This window comes from Mastomys coucha, unplaced genomic scaffold (genome assembly GCF_008632895.1).
Source record: "Mastomys coucha isolate ucsf_1 unplaced genomic scaffold, UCSF_Mcou_1 pScaffold9, whole genome shotgun sequence".
Taxonomy (NCBI): Eukaryota; Metazoa; Chordata; class Mammalia; order Rodentia; family Muridae; genus Mastomys; species Mastomys coucha.
Window position 1 is genome coordinate 92,985,685 of NW_022196915.1, and position 18,347 is coordinate 93,004,031.

Sequence of the window (18,347 nt, forward strand, 5' to 3'; positions counted from 1 at the left end):
TACCTATTATCCTTAAGTTTGGTCTTCTCATTGTGTTCTAGATTTCCTGTATGTTTCGGGTTAGGGGCTTTTTGTTTTTTGCATTTTCTTTGATTGTTCTTTCAATGTTTTCTATGGTATGTTCTGTCCCTGAGATTCTCTCTTCTATCCCTTGTATTATGATGATGATGCTTGCATCTATGACTCCAGACCTCTTTCCTAGGTATTCTAACTCCACAGTTGTCTCCCTTCATGATTTCCTTATTGTTTCTATTTCTACTTTTAGATCTTAGATGGATTTGTTCCTTTCCTTCACCTGTTTGATTTAGTTTTCCAGTAATTCTTTAAGGGATTTTTGTGTTTCATCTTTAAGGACTGCTACCTGTTTTCTTGTCTTCTCCTGTATTTCTTTAAGGGAGTTACTTTTGTCTTCCTTAAAGTTCCCTATCATCATGATGAGAAGTGATTTTAGATCTGTATCTTGCTTTTCAGGTATGATGGTCTATTCAGGACTTGCTATGGTAGGAGAATTGGATTCTGATGATGCCAGGTTTGTGTTGCTTATGTACTTTTTCAAATTTTATTAGATATTTTCTTAATTTGCATTTCTAATGTTATCCCCTTTCCTGGTTTCCCCGCTGCAAAAAAAAAAAAAAAAAAAAAAAAAAAAAAGAAAGAATGAAAGAAAAGAGGAAAAAGAAAAACCATTATTCCCTCCTTCTTCCCCCTGCTTACTGCTTCTTCCCCACTGTCTCCTGCTTCTTGGCCCTGGCATTCCCCTACACTGGGGCATAGAACCTTCACAGGACCAAGGGCCTCTCCTAACATTATGACCGACTAGGCCATCCTCTGCTACAAATGCAGCTGGAGGCATGAGTCCTACCACGTATACTCTTTAGTTGGTGGTTTAGTCCCTTGGAGCTCTGGGGGTACTAGTTAGTTCATATTGTTGTTCCTATGGGGCTGTAAACTGCTTTAGCTCCTTGGGTCCTTTCTCTAGCTCCTTCAATGGGAACCCTTTGATCTCAGTCCAATGGATGGCTGTGAGTCTCTACTTCTGTATTAGTCAGGCTCTGGCAGAGCCTCTCAGGAGACAGCTATATCAGGATCCTGTCAGCCAGCACTTGCTGACATCCACAATAGTGTTTGGGTTTGGTGATTGTATATGGGAAGGATTCCCAGGTGTGACAGTCTCTGGATTGTCCTTCCTTCAGTCTCTTCTCTACACTTTGTCTCTTCAACTTCTTTCATGGGTATTTTGTTTCCTCTTCTAAGAAGGATCGAAGTATCCACACTTTGGTGTTCCTTCTTCTTGAGTTTCTTGCTCCTGCCATCTGATTATCTCTATTGCTCCCTGCCCTAGCTATATCTGACTGAATCCTGTCCTTCCTGTGATCCTGGTTGTGTTAGAATACCTCAGAGTACAGCTGTTTCTGTGATCCTGTGATCCCGAGCTCCTGGATGGTTTAGAGCTCCTGGGAGTCAAGCTGCCTCTGGGACCCTGAGATCCTGGTGTGATCAAGCAGCTGGGAACCTGGGATCCTGGTCACTTTAGAGCACCTGGGAGGGGAGCTTCCTCTTTGTGGAACTGGCTGCAGAGTTTTCCCCCAAGATCTGCTCAGGGCACTGGCCCAGACCTGAAGGAACCCATGCCACAGGTCGGGTAGAGTTCCTGGGTGCCTGGTTCCCACTGGTCCCAGTTACTTCTGGTGTTTGGGCCAATGTTGTGTCCTCCTCACCTCTACTCCTAAGGTCCTGGGTGAGTTAGAGCGCCTGGGTGTGGAGTTCCCTCTGGGTGTTGTGGGACTGGCCTTATTTTGTTTTTATGTAAACAGAAAAAAATTACTTAAAGTAAAACTGATTGCCATATATTTAAAATAAATCTTGTGTTTACACTGCCAAATTTCATTAATATAATATGAATTAATTAAATCAAGCTGTATTTTTACATTACGGAAGCCTAATTTTAAAGGGAGGGTCCTTTGTGGCACCTAGTCAACAAGGAAAATATGTTTTCATATCATTCTATCATGCTGGATAATATACAATTATACTGTGAAGTTCCAATGTGATAGGAAACTCTCTTCAGGGTCAAGATGACACCAATTGTGAATGTGAATTTAATCCTCAAGACTTGTTATGTAGGGCCAAGGCACTATGATGAATAACACAGTTCTTGTGTCACTGCGACCAAACACTCTACAGAAGTAACTTGAGGGAGGAAGGGTTTATTTTGTCTCGTGTTTTATAGATATATTGCTCATCATGAGAGCACACGTGCCAGTGGATTCAGCTCATTACTCTATTATTAAAGTTGTCAGCATGTGACATGATGAGGAGAAAAAAACAAGAATGATGAATAAATGGAATGAAGGAGGAATAAATGCAGGTAATAGATACAAATTATGAGAGCAAACATAAAGCTACTTGTTTTTCTCAGTTCTAATTGTGTCATGGAATATTTGGTTCTGATGGAAGGTAAATATATTAAATATATTTGATATAAGAAATATCAAATTTAGTATAAAACATAAAACATTTTGTTCTCAAAGTAAATTCTAAGTTTATATGTTTCTTAAGTTGTATAGACTCTGGCTATGGTTAATATTGGTATGTATATAAATGGATGATTTAATTTATTTTAATCCATAAGCCTGGATTTTACTCTAAAGTGTAATTCCCATTAATATATATATATATATATATATATATATATATATATATATATATATGTATATGTGTGTATGTATTGCCTGTGTTTCATGTTAAAAATGACTTGGGTATATCTTTTACTAGTCAAGGATTTTATATCCTTTCCACAATCATGTACATTAGAAGAATCCTCATAACTGTTGTTACACACAGATTTATTAGTTAATCATAAAGAAAACAACAAAAGCAGAGAAAAATAAAAATTACCCTAAAATCATAAGTATCATTTTCCTTACTTTTCTCTTGGAATTTTATAGTCCTAAACCCACTTCTATGTTTTTGAAACTTGATTACAAAAATATTTCTTGTTTTGAGACATGGCTCCCCCAGGTTTCTTTCACTTTCTTATGTCTCCCAAAAGTTTACTAAAAATAAAATTTGCACTGTATTGCTTTTAATTTAAGCAAATTTTTTTTACTCTCATCCAGTCAGAATCCAAGGTATAGGAGAATTTATGTTTCTTAATGATAAATTAAATCTTAGAGTAATTTAGGAACTGGCTGTCTATACTCTAACAACTTGCTTCTTCATCACAGCTGGTCAAAGAAACACAGTTGCCGTCCTGTCAACTCTCTTCCCGATATTTCCTTCTTGTCTACTTTTAATCTTGGTTAGATTTTCTCTGGGAGATGCTTCTATTGTAGAAGAATCTACAATAGAAGATTCTATTGTAATACCTATTAAGAGATATTACACATTTCACGAATCTCAAATTAGATTACATTTACATTCCATATGGCTTAATAGGCTGAAAATAAAATAGAAGTCTCACCAATAATTTTAAAACTTAAAAACTATTCTTGATTTTTTCTTTTTAAAAAGTATTATTTTTTATTATAATACCTTTTGAATTCATCGGGGTCTAGAAGACAGGAATTAAGTATGGTGCATAAGATCAACTTACTGTACCTTTGTACTGTCCCTAAATTAACTATGGCCTCTTATCTTTCTTTGGAAGAAATTCTTTCTGTGGATTTAGTAATTACCTGAGTTGTCAGATGAACTTTGTTGGATCATGCAATCAAAGTTTTCTAAAGTATTGGTTTAATAGTTTTATTATTTTCAAATTCTGACTTTTGGTGAATAAAAAATGCATTGATTCCTCTAAAACCACCCTAAATGTATAATCCCCAAACCTATACTTACATATAAGTAAAAATTATAAACAATCTCAATTAAATATGAAACTATATGAAAAAATGTGGAAATAAATGATGATAAACATGGATTTTTTAGTCACAAAGCCCTGACCATACTTAATTATATATCATGTTCCTAAATATTTGGTGTCTAAGACTATGACTATAAAGTAAAATAGGAATGGAAAATCAAGAATTAAATCTGGTCCCTAAACCCATATATTTTCAAGCAGTACCCTGCCAAAACACTAGAAAGTCAGGGTAAAGAAACATATACATTAAATTCTCAATATTTCTGTTACCATTTTTTACTAAAGAAGAACTCCTGAGTTCTTCAAATGTCATAGAGCTTGATGTAGGGAGCTGAAGAAGGATTTTATCTTCTTTTAAATATAAGTTTATTGAATGTATCCTTTGTCAAATTCATATATGTATAAACTGCACTGCATTTATTTGTAATGGCAACACTCTCTTATCTTCCTATTGTCCCCATTTCTTCAATATGTCCCATTGGTGCATTCATTCATTTTTTAAATTTCTTTTTTGTCTTTTATTCTCTCTCTCTCTCTCTCTCTCTCTCTCTCTCTCTCTCTCTCTCTGCCTCTCTGCCTCTCTGTCTCTCTGTCTCTCTCTGTCTCTGTCTCTGTCTCTGTCTCTGTCTCTGTCTCTCTCTCTCTCTCTCTCTCTCTCTCTTCCTCTCTCCCCCTCTCTTTCTTTCTTTTTTGGGACTTTGCCTTTGGGATCATCTACTGGAGACTGATGAGCTCCTTACTGGATAAACAATAGAATATGATGCCTGCATTTTATCCCATAATTCATGTAGTCAAGCATTCAAGCAGAGATGGCTGGGGACCTTTAAATTACATAGTCCATGGTATCTTCTGGTCAGAAAAGCAGGCATGACCTTAAAACTATTGTAGGTGCTTCTCATGAGTAGGCGGCAAATTATACCAATATATGAATTTAAGCTTCAAAGATTTTCTTTGGATGAAATTCAGTTAGAACCAGGCACAATACAAATTGGGAAAAAAATAGAAAGCAAGGAAAGTAGATACCAATAGATATGTTTTTCTACAATTAACTAAAAAAATCTTCTCAGCTATTCATAAAAAAAGCAAGATGGCTCCTTCAGTCCTGAGGGGAGGGGAGACTCTTGGTCCTGTGAAGGCTTAATGCACCAGTGTAGAGGAATGCTAGGGTTTTTAGGCTGGAGTGGGTAAATGGGTGGGGGAGCACCCTCATAGAAGCAGGGTAAGGGGGGATGGGATAGGGTGTTTGCAGAGGAGAAACAGGAAAGGGGTTAGCATTTGAAATGTAAATAAATAAAATTTCCAATAAAAAGGAAAAAAGGCAAGATAGCTTAGTAGTGCAGTATACATCATTAAAAGAAAACTGAGTAGGCAAAGGGGAGTTTCTCAGATTATCATTAAAATGGAACCAAATACAATTTTATAAAGTATAATAGCAACACATATGAAAAATGGAAAATTGTACATTAAGTATTAAGTTAAAATATATGAATGCTATATATGATATAATCACAAGAAATATATTTAAGTATGAAAGATATATAGAAATTTAAAGTACAATATAAGTCATAGAAATAGAATGAAAATAAGTTAAGGAATCTAAGAGACAATGTTGAAAGTGGAAATGATTTACAATGTCATGGGTAAATAGGAAAGTCATTTCAAACTCAGTGAATAAAATAAAAAACAAAAGCTATTTTTCACCATTTGCATAAGCTATAGATAAAGAGAGAAATAACAAACATATAAAAAAATTAAAGTAGTATCCCAAATGGTGATTTTGAACAATCTTCAAACACCAACACTACCATCAGAAAGACAGTTTGATATGGCTTCTAAAAGACTAACATAAAAGAAGGAAGTAGTAGAATAATAATCATGTTACTTATCTTAATAAGACAAAATACAGCATTCCAATTGGGGAGTAACAGAACTAACAAAAATATTTTAATTTTCAAAATAATACATAATCTCAGAAGTTCTAGCATACAATAATTTATAAAAACACAATTATCAAAACTGTGAATTTGCATAATTATGTTTCATAAACTAAAAATGAGTATCAGGAAGTAAATATAAGTAGCAAAGGTTTTGAAAACTGATGAAATAAAAATGTGATTCAATTTAGAATTCTTAGAATTCTAATATAATTATTTGTTTCTCTTTTTTTGTCTTTGTGTATCTGAGTACTGAACCCAGAGCATCACATGTTTTGATAATTTTCTATCACTGAGCTGTATTTGTAGATCTTAAGAGAGAGAGTACTCATGTGTACAATTGAAATAGCTTCTGCTTATTACATAATTTAAGAGGTGAATTACTTAACTTATGTTTAAGTTGAAGTTAAATAAAGTTGAAGTACTGGAAAAATAGCTCAAGGGTTATCAGTGCTAACAACTGTTGTGGGAATACAAGTAGGTTCCCAGCATCACATTAGGCAGTTCACAACTGGCTGTACCTTTTGTTCAAGGGAATACCCTTTTCTGGCTTTTATGATATTTTTGCAGACATGTGGTTCCCATAAGTATAAAAAGGCAGAAAAATATTTTAAAGGCATGTAAATAAATGATATATTACAATTCATTCAAATATTAAACACAATTTCTTCAAAATTATTTAAATAAAGACAATTTAATAAATTATTAAAATAAAGGTATTTAAAATTTACCTAAAGGCATTGTCTTAGTTAGGTTTTACTGCTGTGAGCAGACACCATGACCAATGCAAGTCTCACAAAGGACAACATTTAATTGGGGCTAGCTTACAGGTTCAGAGGTTCAGTCAATTATCATCAAGGCAAGTGTCAAGGCAGGCACGGTACAAGTAGGTCTGAGAGTTCTACATCTTCATCTGAAGACTGCTAGCTAAATACTGACTTCCAGACAGATAAGGTGAGTCTTAAGCCCGTACCCAGAGTGACACACCTACTCCAACAAGGCCACACCTCCTAATAGTGCCACTCTTTGCCCCTAGCATATACAAACCATCACATTCCAATCCCTGGCCCCCATAGGCTTGTTCAAACATATGAGGCTATGAAGGCCACACCAAAACATGCATAGTGCAACTTCTAAAGACCTCACAGTCTATAGCAGTCCCAAAAATGTTAGAAGTCCAAAGACTGAAGTCTCTTCTGAGATTCATCCATCCAATCTCTTAACTGTAATTCCCAAAACAAGACAGGAAACCAGCTGGGAAAACTCCAAACTCTGCATCTCCATGTCTGATGTCAATGTGGTCTTCAGATTTCCAACTCCTTTTTAATATTTGTTGACCATAACAAACTTCTTTCTCCTGGGCTTGTTCCACTCCCTATTAGCAGCTTCCCTCAGTATACAGCCCACAGCTCTGGCATCTCAAATATCTTGGAATCTTCAAGACAACTTCAATGTTATAGCTTGTTGTTTCAATATCTGGGATCACATATAATCTTCCGGACTCCTCCAAAGGGCTGGCATCACTTCTCCAGCTCTGCCCTCTGAAGCACTCTAAGCTCAGGTTGATCCATTCTACTGCCACTGCTATTTTTGGTGATCAGCCTATGGTATTGGCATCTCCAATACGCTGGGTCTGCAACTAGGCTTCACCAATAACCTCTCGCAAGCTCTCTTTTTGGTGCCAAGCCTCAAATTCTTTGCATGAACCCTTCAGTCCTGGGCTGTCAGCAACTACTGAGGCTCCACTTTCCCCAGTGGCCTTCCCTGGCCTCTTACAGTGCCAAGACTCAGCTGTTATTCATGATGCCTTCATGCCTTCAAAACCAGTACCACCTGGGTGAGTCTTACACTTTTCCAAGTACAGCTGCAACATGAGGTACAACCTTAGGTATCTCTGGAACACAGCTTTTTTGTGCTCTCAGAAAACACTTCCCAGAAGATGTCACCTCAGTGATGCTGGTCTCTTCTTAATCACCGCTAATTTCTTAGCTCCAGCTAACCACCATTAATTATCCCACTAGTCTCTTTTATTGTTGACTCAAAAGCCAGAGCCACATGGCTAAAGCTGCTGAGTTCTGCTGCTTGCAAGAGCTAGAACACAACCCCCTTGCTCTATTACATTTTCATCAGCTTCCTGTTTTCCAATTCCTTCACTGCCTAAGCTTGGCTTTCCTGGAACTTGCTCCATAGAATGACTTTGAACTCAGAGATCTGCATGCTTGTCTTCTAAACACTGGGATTAAAGGTGTGGGCTGGCAACCCTGGATTTAAGTTTTTTCTTTACCTAGAACTTATTATGTTCTAAACTTGTCTTTGCCTCATAGGATTTAAGGTTTGTATTACCATGCCTGGATCTAATTTTAGCTCAGTAGAATCTTGCCACAAAGTCATTACTTTAATATAATTAATATAAATTAATTAATGTAAATATAAATTAATTCAATTTAATATCCTTTAACACAGGATTCAGCTCCATTTGACTTCCTTGTGCCCCTTTAACACTCAAACTATATATTTCATATTTTCACTTTCTCAGCTTGCTATGCTTGTTTAAAATGCTCTTCATGAGACTTATCTATAGAACAAAGTCTATGACTTTTCAGACAAGGGCAAGAAGTAGTCACATTCTTCAACAAGATACCACCAAAAAAAAAAGTCTCTACTCTAGGGCACATATTGAAATTTTCCACTGAAACCTCATGGGCCAGATCTGCACAATTCAAATCACTCTCAGTAACAAAGTCTTCAATATAACTACTAGGATAGCACATTAAGCCACATTTAAAGCATTCCACTGCTTTTCAAATCCAAAGTCCTCAAATCCACATTCTTCTAAACAAAAGCATGGTCAGGCCTATCACAGCAATACCCCAGTCCTTAGTACCAACTTTTGTCTTAGTTAGGATTTTACTGTTGTGAACAGGCACCATGACCAATGCAAGTCCTATCGTGGACAACATTTAATTGGGGCTGGCTTACAAGTTCAGAGGTTCAGTCCATCATCAAGGCACAGCAGTGTCAAGACAGGCATGGTGCAAGTAGAGCTGAGAGTTCTACATCATCATCTGAAGACTGCTACCAGAATACTGATGACTTCCAGGAAGCTAGGGTAAGGATCTTAAGCCCATACCCAGGACGACTCACCTACTCCAACAAGAACACACATACTCCAACAGGCCACACCTCCTAATAGTGCCACTCTGTGGCCCAAGCATATACAAACCATCACAGGCATAGAGCAGTAAGATCCCCACAGGACTGAGTAAAGCAGTGAAGCTATAAGTGAATTAATTACTGCTTTCATAATCTGAGGCAGAGAATAGTTAAAGGAAATCAGTTACAACAAAAGTATATGCCACAAAAATGATAAACACACAGAAAGAAGAAGCTACAAGTAAATTCTCTTTATCTAAATTCCTAGACTATTAATCACTTATGAGCCTTAGTTTCAAAAGAATTTTACTTGGAAGCTTGAAATAATGTCTCAATAATATTTTAATCAACAAATTTCATAGACTTAGTCATTTCTCAAGTGTGCTGTGTCATGATAACATCAAGCTTTATCAACATTAAGTGTTTAAACTTAGCAGCTATAATACATCAAGAACACATTCATTTATTATAAAGAAAAAAACTTTAAATTGATGATGCTTGACACAATAAAAAGCACGATCAAAAAAGAAAAGTACATGTAATTTGTTTAGTATCAATATTAAGGATCTCAAATAATATCAATAAATATTTTGTGTCTTCTATTTTAATTTAATAAAAATGAACAAAAATTACTGAACAGTTTATGCTGCCTAGCTTTATGTCAACATGATATAAGCTAGAGTTATCTGAAAAGAGGGATACACAATTGAGAAAATGCCTCCATAAGATCTAGATATATTGTGTTTTCTTAATTAGTGATTGACTTTGAAGTGCCCAGCCCATTGTGTGTTGTGCTGCTCCTGAGCTGGTGGTCCTGAGCTCTATAAAAAGAAGGCTGAGCAAAGCATGAGGAGCGAGCCAATTAGCAGCATTCCTTCATGGCCTCTGCATCATCTCCTGCCTCCAAGTTCTGGCCCTATTGAGTTCCTTCCCTAACTTACATTCAGTGATGGACTATGGATGGGGAAGCATAAGCAAAATCAACTCTTTCCTCCTCATATTGCTTTGAATATGGTGTTTTTTTCACAGCAGTATTACCCCAAACTAAGTCTCAATTAAATATTTGTTTTATGCAGCCTAAAACAATCCATTTGTAGTTTCAATCTTTGTTGTGTTTTGACTTGTATCCAATCAAATGATCATTCTAAAACTGGTATCTTAATCTTAAACATGTAGGAGTCTGACCTAAGTAAGTCCTTGCATATATGATAAAGCTCAGTAGTGTGGTTGTCTTGTGGGATTCCTAACAGTGAGAGCAGAGGCTGTCCCTGACCCCTTTGCCTACTTTCCGGACCTTCTCTACTGCTTTACCTCACCCAGTGTTGATGTAATGATTATGTGCTTGCTCTTATTTTAGCTTGTTATGCACTTTGTTTAATGTCCCTGGGAAGCCAGATCTTTTCTGAAGGGAAGTAGGGGTAGGGGTGCGCATCTGGGAGCTGGTGAGAGCCTGAAGAGAGGGGAGGGAGGGGAAATTGTAGTAGAAATAAAGTATATGTGAGAAGAATGAAAAAAGTGTGTTACTTTATAACTGATACACTACTATTTTTAATGGGGGAGAATATGAATATAGTGCACCACTTGCACAAATTATTTAGTTGAAGTTTCAGCATTTTGGGAAATCACAGGGGTCAGTGCATACAGAGTTCAAAGGCTAAGTCTTGCTCTGAGAAAATCACCTTTGTGAACATGGTGTCTCCCCTGCCTGATATGTGTGAAAATTGATGCTCTCCTTATCTGCTATTCTATCAATTACTTTTCAAAAATATTTTTAAAAATATAATTTATTTCTACATATATGGTTGTTTTGCCTGCACAAGTGTATGTGTACCCATTATGTACAAGGTACTTAATGAAGCCTTTAGAGATTTTCTGACTTTTATGACTAGAGTGGAAGATAGTTGTATGCTTTCATGTCATCAGGGTCCTATGAAAGAGTCACCACTGCTCTTAAACACTGAACCATCTCTTCAACCCTTTATTAATTTCTTGATTTTAATTTTCATTTTTCTTCATGAAAAATCAATAAATTTATGCATTTTATGATATATGACATTATAAACATGAGAAAGTTTTAGATTAATACTCAAGGAAGCCATTGAGTCATTACACATAACATTTTAAGGTATTATTCTTTAAGGAGTAAAGTTTAAATAAGTGACCACAGTGCCTAAATACTGCATTTAAGTAATAGTGATAGTCATTTCAAAATTCTCAATACTGCATTTTAAATATAGTTTTAGTGTTAGAATTTTTATATCTAAATTCTCTAACAAATTGCTTTAAAGGATATGAAAAAGGAAATATCCATTACTTTATAAATTATAAACATAAAATTGCTCTCAAGTCCTGTAATTATATATATTTAGTTAATCAATGTTAGATTTTCATATTTTCCTTTTCTTTCTTGACATGTTTTACTAATATTAATGTTTTGATTTTCATGTTTTATTTTCTGTTCCAATTTTGAAAAGGTTTTTTTCTTATTAATACCTTTACTGTCTCTAATCTAATAATGTAATTGCTCTTTAATAAAATATTTCTGGTTGGACAACTTTATTGTGTCTAGAATAATATTTCTATCATGAACAAATATTGATTTGAATATTTGGACAAGCAAATGAAAGCTTTTCCAAAAGGTGAAATAATGTCATTTTTATTTGGAGATAGCAATGTCTGTGTAATCATGCATAAAGCTTGTTAGAGTCAGATGTAACTTCTGCTTGATACTGTGATCCTAGCCAAAATCATATGGTGGAAGAGGCTCTGGCCCAAAAGAAGAATCTAGAAGTAGCATATTTCTAGAGAAATAGTTTCCAAATGCTTTATACTCATCTTTATAAGCATAGAAAAGTGCAGCTCTAGTACATCATCAATGCATATTGATTTTACTGAGAATGCAATAAGCTATTGGAGTGATCCATGACTGAGCACAATGCTGAGGAAACAGTGGCCTTGTTCTTCTAGGCTCAAAGGCTGTGACCTGTACAATGAAGGCTAAGGAGACATCTTGGAAGAGAAGTAGATAGATTGTAAGAGTCTATGGAGTGGACCAACTTCTGGGAAAGTCGTTTCTGAACAGGATAGGAACATTGTTGTCCTGAATGCTTAACAATAGTACTGCCTTTACAAGACATGCAAAGATCATACTAATGGACAAGTACACATGGGTAGAGGAAAATCAAGGGCTATAGGCAGACAGTAGCTGGTGAGAATGAAAGATTTTCTCAGGAAAACCCACAAATCTAACTGGTCAGCTCAAAGCATATGTGAATCAGGACATTTTAGTTGTTTAGATGCCTTTATTTTTTTCTATCTGTCTATCTATCTATCTATCTATCGAGAGATATTATATCTATCTCTTTATATATAGATATATAATATATGATAAGAACCATATATATATATGTCTTTGTGTGTATGTACACATATATAAATATGAATATTGAAAATAGTAGAAGAAAAATAAAGTCCATAGCACAGAGGGGAGTTGGTAAGAGTAAAGAGAAGACTGCTTAATGAGGAAAAGATACAAATAAGCAAAAACAGTGTACCCATTGGTGCAATGAAATCTTTAAATAAACATATGGTAATCCCTAAAAAATGGTGTTGTCAGTTCTGTTTTTTCAAACATGAAACATCACTCATATTTGGAACAATCATAGTAAACTATTATTAAAAACAATTGAATAACATCTACCTATGTTGCCTTTCTTCACAACAACATCTAGGTTATAGAAAATCTGCTTTGAAAATATGAGATAAAAGAATAGTTGAGATTTTTTCATAATTTTAACAGTTAGAGATATGCAGACTTCAGGACTGAGTCTCATCCTGTGCTACCATTTTCTTCTACAAATTCAGAGGTCCTGCTAAAGAAAGTATTCATAATCCAACCACTTTCAAGCAGACTGAGCCAGGTCTATCTGCAGATACCTGTGATCCCAAAGCTTAAGCCTTCTTTCAATCTGTGTTTCCTTACTCCCTGAACTAGCATCATTTGCTCGCTGAATTAATTCCCAAATAACCACAGTTTCTGTTGAGACTTCTTTTCTATTTTCTGTATTAAGTGAAGTAAATTATTTATTCAGACATATAATCAAACTGCTTCATTACACTTCCACTGAAACAGAACTCTAGATACTAGTGTCTAATTTTAGGAAATTACAAAAAAGAGGCAATGCCAGAAAATAGGAAACTTGAAAGTGAATTTAGGAAGCTTACATGAAATTAATTGTTTATGGATTATTTATCACTGGATTGAAAAAATTTTGAGCTTTAAATATTTTTATATAATGAAATATCATAAAAATAGCATGAAATTCAACTTAGTGAAAATAATCAGAATCCTTGATTAATAAATTATAGTGAAGTTAATTAGCTGCAAATAAAGTTTTACAATGAATATGAGCCATGTTGTCTCTGAAGTATGCATACTTATTGGAAATGTTCTATTACTCTTAACCTTCGTGAATATTTAATTTCCATTTACTTGATTAGTTAATTAATTATGATTGTATGCCTTTGTGGGTGCGTATGCAAATGAGTGCAGCTGACTACTGTGGCCAGAGAAGGGAATCAGACGCTATAGAGCCGTGTCATAGGCAGATGCAATCTTCCCTAGCTGATTGCTTTTAACTAAATGTAGAGGATCTACCAATGCAGGTTTTCAGCTACTGAAGTATCTTTTCAGTGCCTATTTTCTATTGTGATAAGATCCATAATTATTTTTAGGTTAGGTATATAGAGAAGGTATTTTACATTTTTTAAATGCTTTCTAAGTAGGAATGTAATCATAATTACACATTGCTAAAAATAAGTATTGCATATGCATATATACAAGGAGGGAAACGCCACCCTAGAAAAAAAAACAAAAAATTAACCTTCCAACAAACCCAAAAGGAGATAGCCACACAGACATAATTCCACCTCTAACAACAAAAGTAACAGGAACAATCACTTTCCCTTCATATCTCTTAACGTCAATGGACTCAATTCCCCAATAAAAAGATGTAGACTTACAGACTGGATACATAAACAGGACCTAGCACTTTGATGCATACAGGAAAACCCACCTCATTGACAAAGACAGACACTACCTCAGAGTTTACTCTGAGGAAAACAATTTTCCAAGCAAACAATCCCAAGAAACAAGCTGGAGTAGTCATTCTAATATCCAATAAAATTCTTTTTGTATCTACCTTTGCTCCTTTGTCTTTGTATCTCTCAGCCTCTCTGTCTCTGTATCGCTCTCCCTCTCTCTCCCTCCCTCTCTCCCTCTCTCTCTCTCTCTCTCTCTCTCTCTCTCTCTCTCTCTGCATAGTAATGCTTCCTTCCTTGTAACATTTGGAAAATACTTAAATATTGTTTAAACATATAAGTTCAGACTTTTGTAATGAATAGTATATTCACATCTTTTCTACATTTTCTTCAGCCCCCTCAAATCTTTTCTTTAATTCACACATACATGCACATGCACACACACACATATACCTATGCAGGCACACATACACACATGCACCAACAACACACTGAACAACCGTTTAGTGTTGTTAATGCATATAAATGTTTAGGATGACTGCTTGGGATTTAGTAACTCATCTGTTGCCTCATTCCTTGAAGAAGCACAGATCTATCTCAGTACACCTGAATTACCTGCAGTTCTTGATCAAGCAACGGAGCCACATAAGACTTACACAATCCTGGCTGTGATGACAAATCTGTTGTCATTATTCTAGTCTTACGTAGGCAGCCATATTTTTGAAATTTTATTATTGCAGCTCTCTCATCTGTTTTTTTCCATGCCTATAAAAAGATTCCAATGAAATATAATTCTAATAACAATGCAAGTCACCCAAGACCTCTTATGAAGGTGTTCAATGAGATTGTTACTTTTGTTTATGCCAGAGCAATTTTAATAATCCAAACTTATTATTAAATATTTATATTAATTTTTATTATTAGTATATGTGTGTTTATATAATTCATTTAGAAAAACATTTGACCTAAGTTTCACACACTTTTCTGGTTACCCACATTTTGTCATTTTCAAAGATATTTGTAATTTAATTTCTGTAAATATTAAAGTAAAATGTATTATCAACATAGTTTCTTAAAATTTAACAGAAATCCTTTTATGAAATGACATAAAACCTTATAAACATTTTTTTCTCAAATATAGATAACAGATTTTAAAAACATGTTCACTTATCAACCAAAATATCGTTTTTGTTCTACATTAAGTTGTAGAGAACTTGTATCTCTCAAGTGATCTTAAAAGTACATGATGATAATATTGACTTACTTTATTTTATTAAATACCATTTTATTTAATAAATTGTTTATTAATTATTTATGCCATAATCATTGATTATTAATACCATTTCTTTTTTAATTTTTTATTGGTTATTTTATGTATTTACATTTTAAGTGTTGTCTCCCTTCCAGGTCTCCTCTCCACAACCCCCCCATCCCTTTCTTCTCCCCTTTTCCTTAAAGAGAGGATCCCCTACCTACCCAGTCATTCCAGCTTCACTTCTCTAGTATCCTCCTTAGCTGGAGCATCATTCCTCCACAGGTTCAAGGACCTTCCTTCCCACTGATGACAGATACACATACATGCATATTTGGAGCCATAGGTCCATGTATACTTTTAGGTTGGTGACTTAGTCACTGAGAGCTCTTGGAGGGTCTGATTAGTTGTTGTTCTTTCTATGGGGTTGCAATCTCCTTCAGCTCCTTCAGTCCTTGCCCTACACTTCCTTTGGGGTGCCTGGGCTCAGTCTGATGGTGGACAGTGAGTATCTGGATCTGTATTAGTCAGGTGCTAGTGAGCCTCTCATTTGATATTGAATTTTAAATAAGTTATTATATTAGCATTCATGTAAGAACTTCAGAAAATATTTCTTATTTAGATATTATACAATCTAAAATAATCTTTCACAAAACACAAACACATCCTTATTACATGGAAATATAAAACCAATGTTTTGTCTTCAGTAGGTTATAAAATGATAGTACACGTAATATTCTCAAATTGGAAAGCAATCAGTTATAAAGGCAATAATGAAATACATAACTCCAGATAGATGTTATACCTGTACCATCTCCCATTACACTTGGTTAAAAATACTAAATTTATTTTTACATTTTCTACATTATTGTCTTGGGACTAATATAGTTTTAAGAAGTGACGTTCACTTTTCAAAAGGAACTTTACCAGAAACAAACAAACAAACAACAAATAAAAACACCCAAACCAATACCAACGAAAAACTAAAACTGACAAAAGTCAAAGCAATTGATCCACCAGAAACGAAACTAACTTTGTGCCAAGTGAAATATGACAAGTTAGAAATAAAGAAAATGAAGTAACTATTCTTGTGACAAAGACCAAGATATGCAAGAGAAGCAGGGCATTAACTTTCAACAAGAGAGAGTTTATTTGTATCCAGCACCTATTCTAAAATAAAAAAGGTATCTCAAATAATTTAGTAGACTTTTATGTTTTCAAGACAAGTGAGAAAATATTTAGAATAACTCATAGGCAGATGTTAAAGAACTGTTTTCTTTAATAAAAAAAAGTTCTCAAGAAACAAATACATATATAAATTCACAACCAAGCCCACACTCACATTCACTGACTCAAGGGAGAATCTTAACTCTTAATCTTTTTAGTTGCCCAGGTGAGATTTAGATGCAAGGGCTAATAGGGATGATGCTGAAGCGGTACTAAGATGAGGGTGAAAATAGTAGGATCATCAGATTTGGTCTTCTCTACATATATCTAAGTGATGTGTGTGTGTGTGTGTGTGTGTGTGTGTGTGTGTGTGTGTGTGTGGTTGTATGTGTTTCTGCAGATTCATATGTGTTTGTAGGTATTTTTGAGGATTTTAGTGGAACTCATAAACAGAATTAAAAGCAGCTGTTTTTTAATTTAAAAAGCTCTCAAGAAACAAATATACATGTGAATGCACAAGCATGCTCACACTCACAGTTATTGACTCAAGGGAGAATCTCAATATTTAATCTCTTTAGTTCTGGTTAAATCCCTTCTTAATCTCTCTAGGGGAAACAGAGAAGACTTTGAGAATACAACACTGATTAATTGACTGTAAGGATAAAATACAGGGGTGCCCAATGATTTTATCATTTATATTAAACCTAAAACATATTTAATCCAGATGTTTTCTATAGAAAATAGAAAATTTAAAAATAGTTGAGATTTCTGTGATACTGATATCTTATGCAACATGTAAATGGAAGTAAAGGAATGTGAGGACTTAAGGGAATCAAGGAAAAACCAGATGATAGAAAATACAGACATGCTACTCTCTCGTGTCTCAGAAATCAGGACAAACATTACCTATGAAAACGAGTTATAAAACAACAAGCCTAAGTAAATCATATCATACATATAAATCAATCAAGCAAGAGCATTGTTTACAAATAGGTAAATGGTTTTGTCTAACGAGTTGTCAGGAGAGCAAGCAGCTTCGCCCTTCATCTTACAAAGGCATCATTAACTTGGCTTTTAAAGTTTTTGTTTGTTTGTTTTGTTTTTTGTTTGTTTGTTTGTTTGCTTTTTGGTTTAAAGTTTTAATCTTGCTTGCATTATTCCTCAGTGAAACATAATATTCAGAAAACAACTTTTTCCCAAAATCACTTCTATTGTTTCTTGCATCATATACCAAAATCAAATATTTCAAAATCCTTTTTTTAAAGTTTCTCATCTTGTACAATGTCTTATTATTTTTCAAGTATTTGTTTTCCTATATATAATTTTGAAAATGAAGGGTTTGGGGGATGTGAACTAAAAGTATTACATCACTATTAGTATAGTGAAGACTCTTGTAACATCAATAGACGCAGTTTTTTTAAGGATATCTTTCCAAAGAAATAAGCTGGTTGTGTAAGCAAATCCATATGCTAGATAAAACGAATCAATTAAGTTATGTATTCATTATAAAGACAATCCCATACTTAAAATTAGATGGGTAGGCTTGTAAGAATTAAATTTCCAGATACATTTGACAAACAAATATAAATATGAACCCCTAAACAATTCCATAAATCTTCTAGTTCCATATCCTTTTATTTTCTAAAAATAATAAATTTTTTGCTATAATCCCACATTTCACCTGAAGTCATCTTATTTTCTTTCAATGTTCCAAGAATTATCTAATGTAGGAAATCCACATTGAGAACGTCCAGTTCCCTTGTATTTTGGCTTTATTTTATTGTTGTTGTTGTTGTTATTATTATTATTATTATTTACATTTGAGATACATACCTGGCTGACAGCTCTTTCTGGCTCTTACATTTACCTCACTTTAAAATTCAATTTCAACACTTTCACATTAAATCAACTGACAATGCTTTAGAGATTGGCCATGAGG

The 18,347-nt window shown here is 34.6% G+C and overlaps 1 non-coding gene across 1 annotated transcript; it reads right to left on the reverse strand.

The window, feature by feature from the left end:
• Positions 1 to 10,501: 10,501 nt before the first annotated feature.
• LOC116085558 lies at positions 10,502 to 10,665 on the reverse strand. The gene has a single exon (XR_004116642.1). It is a non-coding gene; the product is annotated as a U1 spliceosomal RNA (small nuclear RNA).
• Positions 10,666 to 18,347: the final 7,682 nt, after the last annotated feature.